We start from the raw sequence: 13,362 nt of genomic DNA on the forward strand, positions 1-13,362 counted from the left end.
ATCTCACACATACAGATCCAGACTAAGCCGCATCTAAAGATTTTTGCCCAAAATGGCTGTTTTGCTAATAGCAGAATATAACCACAGTATTTGCGACTTAGTCTGGTTCTGTATGTGTGAGATACACCCTGTATCTCACACATACAGAACCAGACTAAGTTGTAATTATAGATTTTTGCCCAAAAAGGCTGTTTTTAAAAAAACAGACTAGAACCACAGTATCTAAAGTGTGTATCTCACATGTACAGATGTAGACTAGGCCACAATTAAAGATTTTTGCCCAAAATTTGTGTTTTTCTAAGAGCAGAATTAGAACTACAGTATCTAAAGTGTGGATCTCACACGTACAGATCCAGACTAGGCCGCAATTTACATTTTTGTGCCCAAAATGGCTGTTTTTAAAATAACAGAAAAGAACCAGAGTATCTAAATTGTGTATCTCACACGTACAAATGTATACTAGAACAATATTAAAGATTTTTGCCCAAAATGTATGTTTTAATTTTAATAGAATAGAACCACAGTATCTAAAGTGTGTATGTCACACGTACAGATGCATATTAGGCCACAACTAAAGATTTTTGCCGAAAATTGGTGTTTTGCTAATAGCAGAATAGAACCACAGTATCTAAAGTGTGTATCTCACACGTACAGATGCAGACTCGGCCGCAAATGAAGATTTTTGCCCAAAATGGGTGTTTTGCTAATAGCAGAATGGAAACCACAGTATCTAAAGGGTGTATCTCACGCGTACGGATCCAGACTAAGCTGCAATTAAAGATAGTTGCTCAAAAAGGCTGTTTTTCAAATAACAAAATAGAACCACAGTATCTAAAGTGTGTATCTCACATGTACAGATGTAGACTAGGCCACAATTAAATATTTTTGCCCAAAATTAGTGTTTTTCTAATAGCAGAAGAGAACCACAGTATCTAAAGTGTGTATCTACAACGTACAGATGCAGACTAGGCCGCAATTAAAGATTTTTGCACAAAAAAGCTGTTTTTCAAATAACAGAATAGAACCACAGTATCTAAAGTGTGTATCTCACACGTACAAATGTATACTAGGCCACAATTAACCAGCTCCAGACCACCTAACGCAGGGATGCGTCCTGCAGGCGGCCGGGTTATTCCTCGTTGACGCATCTGATATACCTGCTACCTGGTCCTCTGGTGGTCCCTTTTGCTTGGATCGACCACCAGAGGACACAAGCAGCTTTGTAAGGACACCAAGCACCACAATACACTACACCCCCCCTGTCACTTATTAACCCCTGATCACCCCATATAAACTCGCTGATCATACCCCTGTCATTGATCACCCCCCTGTAAGGCTCCATTCAGATATCCGTATGTGTTTTGTGGATCCGCGGATCCGCAAAACACGGACACCGCGGATCTGCAAAACACGGACACCGACAATGTGCTTTCCGCATTTTGCGGATCCGCACATTGCCAGAACTATATAGAAAATGCCTTTTCTTGTCCACAATTGTGGACAAGAATAGGACATGTTCTATAGGCTCTACAAAAAACGCAGTGTTCGCCCGATCAGGCCTGATTATGTGCACACACTTGCGTTCAGTTAGCCCCACAGCAGTGACAGAATTTCTTTTTTCTGAACACTGCAAAAACACAGTAAAATCGCTGCAGCGCTATAAAGATCACTTTTGAGGGGCATGGCGAGTTCATAGAAGATTTATTTTTTTGGGCACAAGTTAGCGGAAATTGTTTTTTTTTTCCACTAACTTGTGACAAAAAAATTAAATCTCACCTGAACTCACCATACCCCTCACGGAATCCAAATGCGTAAAAATTTGTAGACATTTATATTCTAGACTTCTTCTCACGCTTTAGGTCCCCTAAAATGCCAGGGCAGTATAAATACCCCACAAGTGACCCCATTTTGTAAAGAAGACACCCCAAGGTATTTCGTGAGGGGCATGGCGAGTTCATGTAACATTTTATTTTTAGTGGAATATGAGACTTTGTAAGAAAAAATAATAATTTTCCGCTAATTTGTGCCAAAAAAAAAATATTCTAGGAACTCGCCATGCCCCTCACGGAATACCTTGGGGTGTCTTCTTTCCAAAATGGGGTCACTTGTGGGGTATTTATACTGCCCTGGCATTTTAGGGGCCCTAAAGTGTGAGAAGAAGTCTGGAATCCAAATGCCTAAAAATGCCCTCCTAAAAGACACTCATTGGAATTTGGGCCCCTTTGAGCACCTAAGCTGCAAAAAAGTGTCACACATGTGGTATCGCCGTACTCAGAAGTAGGGCAATGTGTTTTGGGGTATATTTTTACATATACCCATACTGTGTGAGATAAATATCTCTGTAAAATACAACTTTTACTGGGTATTCCCTGGTATTTTAGGGGCCCTAATTCGTGAGAAGAAGTCTGGAATCCAAATGCCTAAAAATGCCCTCCTAAAAGACACTCATTGGAATTTGGGCCCCTTTGAGCACCTAAGCTGCAAAAAAGTGTCACACATGTGGTATCGCCGTACTCAGAAGTAGGGCAATGTGTTTTGGGATATATTTTTACATATACCCATACTGTGTGAGATAAATATCTCTGTAAAAGACAACTTTTCCCATTTTTTTATACAAAGTTGTCATTTTACTGAGCTATTTCTCTCACCCAGCATGGGTATATGTAAAAATACACCCCAAAACACATTGCCCTACTTCTCCTGAGTACGGCGATACCACATGTGTGACACTTTTTGCAGCCTAGGTGCGCAAAGGGGCCCAAATTCCAATGAGTACTTTCAGGATTTCACAGGGCATTTTTAAGCATTTGGATTCCAAACTACTTCTCACGCTTTAGGGCCCCGAAAATGCAAGGGCAGTATAAATACCCCACATGTGACCCCATTTTGGAAAGAAGACACCCCAAGGTATTCCGTGAGGGGTATGGTGAGTTCATGTAAAATTTTATTTTTTGTCATAAGTTAGTGGAATATGAGACTTTGTAAGAAAAAATAAAATGAAAAAAATAATCATTTTCCGCTAACTTGTGACAAAAAATGAAAACTTCCATGAACTCACTATGCCCATCAGCAAAGACCTGAGGGTGTCTACTTTCCGAAATGGGGTCATTTGTGGGGTGTTTCTACTGTCTGGGCATTGTAGAACCTCAGGAAACATGACAGGTGCTCAGAAAGTCAAAGTGCGTAAATTCACATTTTTGCACCATAGTTTGTAAACGCTATAACTTTTACCCAAGCCAATAAATATACACTTATTGCATTTTTTTTATCAAAGACATGTAGAACAATAAATTTAGAGAAAAATGTATCTAGAAATGTAGTTTTATTTGAAAAATTTACAACAGAAAGTGAAAAATGTCATTTTTGATTAATATAAAAAGAAGTCAGCAGCAATGAAATACCACCAAATGAAAGCGCTATTAGTGAGAAGAAAAGGAGGTAAAATTCATTTGGGTGGTAAGTTGTATGACCGAGCAATAAACCGTGAAAGTAGTGTAGTGCAGAATTGTAAAAAATGGTCTGGTCACTAAGGGGGTTTTAGCTAGGAAGGCTGAGGTGGTTAAATATTTTTTTCCAAAATAAACTTTTTCTATCAGCAGAATAGAACCACAGTATTTAAAGTGTGTATCTCACACATACAGATGCAGACTAGGCCGCAACTAAAGAATTTTGCTGAAAATGTGTTTTTGCTAATAGCAGAATAGAACCAAAAGTATCTAAAGTGTGTATCTACAATGTACAGATGCAGACTAGGCTGCAAATAAAGATTTTTGCCCAAAATGGGTGTTTTGCTAATAGCAGAATAGAACCAAAAGTATATAATGGGTGTATCTCACACATACAGAACCAGACTAAGCCGCAATTAAAGATTTTTGCCCAAAAAGGCTGTTTTTCAAATAACAGAATAGAACCACAGTATCTAAAGTGTGTATCTCACACGTACATATCCAGACTAGGCAGCAATTTAAGAATTTTTGCCCAAAAAGGCTGTTTTTCAAATAACAGAATAGAACCACAGTATCTAAAGTGTGTATCTCACACGTACAGATTTAGAATAGGCCGCATCTAAAGATTTTTGCTCAAAATGGGTATTTTGCTAATAGCAGAATAGAACCACAGTATATAAAGGGTGTATCTCACAGACTAAACCACAATTAAAGATTGTTGCTCAAAAAGGCTGTTTTTCAAATAACAGAATAGAACCACAGTATCTAAAGTGTGTATCTCACATGTACAGATGTAGACTATGCCATAATTAAAGATTTTTGTCCAAAATTTGTGTTTTGCCAATAGCAGAATAGAACCACAGTATCTAAAGTGTGTATCTCACACGTACAGATGCAGACTAGACCGCAACTAAAGATTTTTGCCGAAAATAGGTGTTTTGCTAATAGCAGAATAGAACCACAATATCTAAAGTGTGTATCTCACACGTACAGATGCAGACTAGGCCGCATCTAAATATTTTTGCCCAAAATGGGTGTTTTGCTACTAGCAGAATAGAACCACAGCATATAAAGGGTGAATCTTACACGTACTGATCCAGACTAAGCCGCAATTAAAGATTTTTGCCTAAAAAGGCTATTTTTCAAATAACAGAAAATAACCACAGTATCTAAAGTGTGTATCTCACATGTACAGATGTAGACTAGGCCAAAATTAAAGATTTTTGCCCAAAATTAGTGTTTTTCAAATAACAGAATAGAACCACAGTAACTAAAGTGGGTATCTCACACGTACAGATCCAGATTAAGCCGCAATTAAATTTTTTGCCCAAAAAGGTTATTTTTCAAATGAAAGAATAGAACCACAGTATCTTAAGTGTTTATCTCACATGTACAGATGTAGACTAGGCCACAATTAAAGATTTTTGCCCAAAATTTGTGTTTTTCAAATAACAGAATAGAACCACAATATCTAAAGTGTGTATCTAACAAGCACAGAAGCAGACTAGGCCGCATCTAAGGATTTTTGCCCAAAATGGGTGTTTTTCTAATAGCAGAATAGAACCACAGTATCTAAAGTGTGTATCTTACACGTACTGATGTAGACTAGGCTGCAATTCAAGTTTTTTTTTACCCAAAATGACTGTTTTTCAAATTACAGAATAGAACGACTTTATCTAAAGTGTGTATCTCATACATACAGATGTAGTCTAGGCCACAATTAAAGATTTTTGCCCAAAATTTGTGTTTTGCTGATAGCAGAATAGAACCACAGTATTCAAAGGGTGTATCTCACACGTACAGATGCAGACTAGGCCGCAAATAAATTTTTTGGCCCAAAATGGGTGTTTTGCTAATAGCAGAATAGAGCCACAGTAACTAGAGTGTGTATCTCACAAGTACAGATTAGTGTTGAACGTGATTATTCGAATAGCGAATTGTTTCTTCTCAAATATCGCAACTTCGAGAATTTGAGAATATTTTGAATATAGTGCTATACGTTTGCTAAATCGAATATTCGTAAATTTTTAATATCTGAAAAAACATGATCCCTCACTGCTTCCTGCTTGTGGGCCAATGAGTCATTGCCCCACAAATAAGATTATACCACCATATTAGCTAAATCGATTGATTCTACATTATTTTTTCGAATATTCGCTATATTGCAAGAAGCAGGAATCAATCTTGTTATTCGAATTCCTGATTTTCACCTGAAAATTGGGAATGTTATGAATGATCGCATGAGGATGCGATCTTATGAGTGACCTAATTGTGTCATGTGACATGTTCCCTGGTTTTGGCATTGCTTCCAGTGGAGTTTGGCGTTATTTCAATGAAAAATCGGCAATCGAAAATGCGGAAAATTTGATTTCAAAAGGAAGAAGAAGAAGTTCTTCTCACTGTAAGTAATATTGTATTAGAGCACAGAATTTTATTTCATATTGCATGCATGTCAGAACAATATTTAGCAACACTCGATCTACATCTAAATGATTTATATGTAGATTGAGTGTTGCTAAATATTCGTGTATGCGAATAAGAACTACAATGATACAAATTTGTTATTTTTTTTTTCCTCCGCCGCCCGCCCCCCCAATAGCAGATACTACTGATTGTGCATTCTTGTTACTTCGCAGCACTATGTCAGTAGCATGTATGTATGGACAACAGATACATTTCTATCACATGCACATAGCACGTCCATTTTCCTGCCATGCAATATATGCCACGCACTATATACCATACACACAATATATATAGATGTAAATTTATGTTAATGAGCTTTTTTTGTCAGACCGCCAGTATTTGATGGTTCATTTAGCGTTACCCAGGGTGCACCATGGGGATGCAAACCAGTAGTACACACAATACCATACCGTCACTTAACTAGACAGGTACATCGAAGCTTGGCTGGCCATTATCTGATTGCTCAGACCTTACATACATATAATCGCAATACAATCCGTTCTTATATTGGTAACTTTAAATCTAATGTTTCCCCTTTAAAGAAGTAATTACTTTTTGTTTGTTTTTTGTGGATATATCTTAGAATATTTGTATAATAAAAAAAAATTGTGATTATATGCTTTCATATTTATCCTTCAGCGCTTTTTTGAAAGGGGCTATCCATGGACCCAGAAAAGGGTAGAGAAAGTGGCCATTGTACGGCCAGTCCGGGCCGAACTATAACTGAAAAGCAGCATATGACACGACCACAAGGCGATAAAAAAAAGTGGTGTGACCTGAAAATCCTACAACACGATCGGGTCGATGAGTATTGTAGGAGATTATGCCCAAGTACAATGCTTACATGATTTTTGTATCTCTCTCTACAACACTCAGTAATGTATATATTCAGTTATTTTTTGTATAAACAATTTTTATTGATTTTTTGTTTAAGAATCAATGAGTAACAAATACAGTACAGTTCTGAGAGTATTTAAGTTTTCCCTGGCGCAGCAGGGAGTATGATATGAGATATAGGCATCATAATATACATTGAAAAACATAACAGGTGTCAAATGTAAGTGGTCAATACTGAGGCATTAAATCAGTACCAATAAAATAACAGGTGTGAGAATTATCATTTGAGGCGTCTTAGTTACAAATTTTAACCAATCATAAATTAGATCAATTGGAGGGAGGAGAGTTTCTACATGCATCTAATTAAGAAACATTTCTATACTTCCTCCATGCTAACCAGGTTGCAAGGAATTTCTTTCTAGTGCCCAGTTCCCAATTGGACAATTCCTCTAGACGATAAATTTGATCAACTCTATTTTTCCAATGGTCAATGTTGGGAATTTCAGGAGATCGCCATTTGGTGGGAATCATGAGTCGAGCTGCAGCTAGCAGATGAGTTAATAATCCAAGTCATATTTGGATATGTCTAGAGATATTTAGGCAATTTCAGGTAAGCAAAGAGCGCTTGATCCACAAATGGCATTACTTAATTGGAAGATCTGTTTCCACCAAAGTAGTGAAAGCGTTCCATTTCTGAAGCGTCTGGGTATAGTAAAGCTATTTTATCAGGGGTTTTGTACCATCTTGACAAGACCTTGTACCTGTTTTCCTGTACTCGGACACATCTAGACATTTTATGTGGAGCAATTAGCAGTGAGTTAATTTCTTTTTCTGAAAATTGTTTGCTTAGGTCTTTTTCACAATAACCTTTGAAAGAGGGTTTGCCCTTGATGGGGGGATCGATAAGCTTTTTGTAGAGAAAGGATATCAGTTTAGGTGGGTATTTAGTGGTAGATAACAAGTTCTCAAACCAACTAGTGAAACGGTTCTTGGGTATAGATCGGGTATGGGTGAGTAGTTCATTTTTGAAATACTTAAGAGTGAGAAAGCTAGAGGGAAGGATATTGAAATAAGTAGCTAGATCTAATTCTGAAGGGATACATCCATCCCTGTCTAGAAGTTCTGTTATAGGAGTATCTGATTTTCTAAGCTGGGGGGGGGTAGAGGATCTAATCTCTGAAGGGGCTAGCGAATATAAATCCTTGATTTGGAGGAGGGAAGATAAAGGGAGAGTATCACTATAGTTGGATGAAAACCAATTCCAAACTTTAATGGTAGTGCGAATCATAGGATTGGACATCTGGGGAAGTGGTGTAAGGGGTTTTCCCGACAACAAAAGGGGTCTAAGAGGGGAGTTGAAGTTGGAGTTTTCAATATGAAGCCACATTTTGTGTGGGGGGGGGGGAGTGAATCCAGTAAATAACCATACATAGGTGTATCGCCTTCATATAAAGCTCAGGATTGGGTAGGCCTATTCCTCCAAGGTGTTTAGATTTAATAAGGGTGGATAGTGAGATTCTAGGCCTTTTATTTTCCCACAAGAAAAAGGAACGGTGGATCACAATGGGAAGAACCTGGAGAAGGTAAGTAAGCCTAGGGATTATTAGCAACATCACCATATTTTTCCTTCCAAACCAGGAAAGAAAGTGTCCTTCCAATGTATCCAATTGAGCGGTGATAGAGTGCAAGAAGGGAGTATAATTTAGATGAAAAAGGTAAGGTAAATGAGCACTAATTTTAATTCCTAAGTATGAAAAGAGTTGGGTAGACCAGTTAAATGGGGAGTTTGATTGAAGTTGTTTGATGGATGATGGGGGTAAGCCAGTATGTAGAATCTGCGATTTGTGGGGGTTAATTTTAAAGTTAGAGAAAGAGCAGAAGGTGTCTAGAATTAGAAGTATCTTGGGCATGGAAATAATAGGGTTAGTGGTTAGGATTAAGAGGTCATCTGCAAAGGCAGATAGTTTACTTTCATAGGGTCCTATTTTTAGTCCATGGATGGAGTCTTCCTGTCTGATTGCCTGCAAGAAGGTTTTCATGACTAAGACAAAGATAAGGGGAGGAGAGGGGCAGCCCTGTAGTATTCCATTCTTAATTTGGAAGTTGTTGGATATATGGTTATTCACTAGGACAGAAGCAGAAGCGTTATTATACATTTCAAAACAAATACAAAATAGCGTGAATATAAAGGCCAGGGAAGTTAAATTTCAATCCTGTCAAATGCTTTTTCCGCGTCTGTACCTAGGAGAACCAAAGGTAATTTTTTGTTTGAGACATAGTAAAAGGCATCTAGTATTTTGGTAGTATTGTCTTTCCTCTCTCTCCCTTTAACAATTCCCACCTGGTCAGGGTGGATCAGATCAGGAAGAATAAATTGTATTCTAGTTGCAAGCATTTTAGCTAGGAGTTTCAAATCTATGTTCAGGAGGGATATGGGTCTATAACTGGCGCATATAGTGGGGTCCTTTCCGTCTTTAGGAATAATCGTGATCACAGCTCTTGTCATGTCTGAGGAGAGGGGGAAGTTCAAAAGAGTTTGATTATAAACTCTAAGAAGATAAGGGGCTAATGTGTTGCAGAAGGTTGAATAATAGACAGTTGAGAGTCCATCCGGGCCTGGACATTAGTTTTTTGGGGAGGATTTTAGGGCTTTGATAAATTCTGTAAGGTCAAAAGGTTTTGAGAGGTCTAATCCTTGGGAAGAGGACAGAGATGGCAAATTAAGGGTATCCAAAAAAGATTTGGTGAGAAGATGCGTCTTATTAAATGATTGGGGAGCCGAGGGGGGGGGGGGGGAAGGTTATAGAGATCTTTGTAGAAGAGTCGAAATTGTTCAGCAATGGACTCTGGGGAATAAAGTTGATGTCCTTGGGGAGATTTGATTGAGGTTACATATCTGGCATTTTTTCTTCTCTTTATACAATTTATTATAAATCTAGAGGCCTTATTGCCGTGTGCATAATTTTTTTGTTGGGAAGAGAGGTAGTATTTGGACTTTTTTTATTCAATACATTTTTGAGCTCCGACCTAAGAGACAATAGATCAGAAAGTAGTTGGGGATCAAGGGAATGTTTATGGAGGTTTTCTAGAGTGTGTACGCGGTCTAACAGGGAGGAGAATAGTTTGTCTGCCAATTTCTTTAGATGGGAACATTTGCTTATGAAATGACCATGAATATAAGCTTTGTGAGCATCCCATAAGGTTTGTGGGGAGATTTCAGGGGAATCATTGTCTTTGAAGTATTGTTCTAGGAGGGAGGTGAAGTGAGTTACAGTATGGGAAGAATATTGGAAAGGGACATTCTGTTTGAAGCCAATGCTGACTCCCCTAGAGGCCGCTCCATCAGATCCACTTTGATACCATTCAGGAAATCTAGAATGTGAGAGATCTGGGTATTTCCCTTGTTTGTAATGGGTTTCCTGAAGGAAAAGTAAGTAATTATCAAGTTACTGGGGGGGGGGGGGGGGGAGGTTATTACCTCATATATAATGACCTGTTGTGGGATGACAAGAAGGATAATGTTGAGACCAACAAGCAGTTAAGGGGGATGAGAGGGAGAGGGGGGGGGGAATAGTGAGGTGGGAGGAGGTGGAGGGGGGATAGGATAAGGAGAGGAGGGTAAAAAGATGAGGAGGGGAGAGATATTTTTGTACATCAACAGGTTGTATTAATCATTTACTGAATAATAGACATTATGTGAAAGACCATGCGATCCTTTTGGGAGTCAGGAGGCTGCTTCTTCTCTTTGCTCTTTGCTGTTTAGGGGTGCTGGCTTTCTCCCAAGGTGCCATCTTCGGAAGGTCAGGGAGAGAAGTAATATATGAAACAGAGTCACAGCTGGCGATATCTAAAGATGGGATATCCGTGGAAGAGAAGAGTTCTTGGAGATCGTCATAAGAGGAGATCCTGACAAACTTTTCTGAGCAGTTAAATGAAATCCCGAAAGGGAATGTCCATGTATATGGGATCCGCTTTTCACGGAGGAGGTCAGTGAGTGGCTTGAGAATCCTCCGTTTTTGAAGGGTAACCGGGGCTAAATCTTGGTAGATAGATATGGGATTGTTATCGAAAGTGATATTATTCGTCGATCTTGCAGCGGAGATAATTTTTTCTTTATCCACAAAGTTTAGAAATCGGCAAATAATGTCTCTGGGAGGCTCATTGCTTTTCGGTTTGGGCCTTAAGGCTCTATGATCTCTTTCGATTATAAGGCTTGTAAGATTTTCACATCCACGGATCGAGGACACAATAGTTTTGATCGCAGGTACAATATCTTCACTAGCCACCGTTTCAGGAATCCCTCTAAATCGTAGATTATTTCTACGGCTATGATTCTCTTGATCCTTCAGGCTTACATACAAAGAGTAAATGTGCGCTTGGCACGTTGAAAGGGATTGAGCCATCGCTGCAAGCGTAGCTGCTTGTGTAGATTCCAGCGTTTCGACTCTATGTCCCACATGTTGAATTTCTTGTGTCAGGCCAGCCAACTCTTGTTTTAGAGGTAATAAGGCTTCAGCTAATGCTTGTTTTATGAACCTCCTGGACACAGGTAAAGCACGGGGGGAGTTGACATCCCCGGCATCACTTTCTCCTTCTGACTGACCTTCTTTTCCGCTGTCTGGAGCACGGTCATTCGTCGGCGCATTTTGGAATCTTTAGTTCCAGGCCCATAGCTTGTTTTTTGAGGAATTTAGCCATCCCCAAATTCGGGTTCATAGCCTTAGGAATGGCGCCTGGTTCGAGGGGTGTCTGTCCACCAATTTTGACCATGATTCGGGTCTCTGAGGCTTGTGTAAGCTTTAATCCCAGCAGTTTAATCTGAAACTTGTAAATAACTAATGAAATAATAAAGTTACGTTAAAACCAAGCACACTGTTGTTTTTCTTGTGAAATTTACAATAAGTTTGATGTGTCACATGACCCTCTTCCTATTGCAAAAACAAAAGTTGGATTCAAAATGGCCGACTTCAAAATGGCCGCCATGGTCACCACCCATCTTGAAAAGTTTCCTCCCTCACATATACTAATGTGCCACAAACAGGAAGTTAATATCACCAACCATTCCCTTTTTATTAAGGTGTATCCATATAAATGGCCTACCCTGTATATTGTTATACAGTACACACAGCGTGGTACTGATGTATGATGTCACAGGAGGATTTTATACGCTTCACACACACATAAATATATATAGGTATTTTTGTTTATATCTACATAAACTGCAAACATCATTCAGTATACAAAATGCAAAAGAACGGCTCCGGATTTGTATGAAGATCCTCTAAAACTTCTCCTTTATTTGCAAGTATTAATAACAGCAGACATATCCACCAGTACACAAGTTCAGAACTACGTCCTTAGTCGTAACAACGTTACAAAATGTAGCACCATATTTAAATACATTTCTAATCCTCCTTCCCACATTTTCAGGGAGGGGAAGCTGACATCATTGGTTGCTGCATTACTATAACCTTGCACATCTAATCAAAATAGAAAATTACTTTCACATTGCGCTGATACCTGAAGCCCTTTAACCCTTTATACTCCATGGTCCTGGTTTATTGAGATCCATGTGAAGGGCAAAATAATAAAAGGCGCAGGAAAAAATGCACAATGTGAACGACGTAAAAGCTAAAAACAGATGACATTTATTAAAACTAGGTAAATGAATAAATAAAGCCTTCACTTTCTTGCTATACCTTTTTCACCATCAGGAAATATTATATTATATCATATTGTATCACATTGTATTACATGGATCTATAACCATAAGACAGAGCTTACCACATGTAAATAAGACCAAAACCCGATAATACATGTGGAATATATAATAGACAACACTATTATCAGATTTATTGGTAGATATACATAAGCTCCCTTTTTAAATTTAACCCTGTAGGAACGCTACTGCTCAATCTGAAAATCCAAAATGCCAGGTGATACTGGAGTTTCAGCTGCAGCAACCATGGGGGCACTTCACCACCAATGACTGGGCCTCCATGCAAGACCTGTGTTCCTTGTTGCACTGTTTCGAGTACTCCACCCACATGGCCAGTGCCGATAACGCCCTTCTCAGCGTTACTATCCCACTTCTATGTCTCCTTGAAAAAACGCTGCTGGCGATGATGGAGGAGGATGTGGCACAGGAGGAAGAGGGATCATTTTGTAGGGTTTCCGGCCAGTCATTCCCAAGTGGCTCCGAGGGTGGGTTCCTGCACCCACAAACCCTAGGTACACAATTGTGAAGCCAGGGCACAGTTCTGAAGGGTGACGAGGTGGAGGATGAGGAGGAGGAGATTGAGGAGGAGGAACCGTGTTCACAACAGGGTGGCACCCAGACCATCTCATGGCCATCACTAGTGCGTGGCTGGGGGATATAGAGGACACAGACGATACACCTCCCGCAGAGGACAGCTTTTTATTGCCTCTGGGCAGCCTGGCACACACGAATGATTACATGCTGCAGTGTCTCTGCAACGACCGCCGAGTTGACCTGTCTGCGTAACGACCGCCGAGTTGCCCACATTCTAACTTGTGCTGATTACTGGGTGGCCACGCTGCTGGATCCCCGTTACAAGGACAACGTAACGTCCTTAATTCCCTCACTGGAGCA

The sequence above is a fragment of the Bufo gargarizans genome, chromosome 4 (assembly GCF_014858855.1).
Source record: "Bufo gargarizans isolate SCDJY-AF-19 chromosome 4, ASM1485885v1, whole genome shotgun sequence".
NCBI classification, from domain to species: domain Eukaryota; kingdom Metazoa; phylum Chordata; class Amphibia; order Anura; family Bufonidae; genus Bufo; species Bufo gargarizans.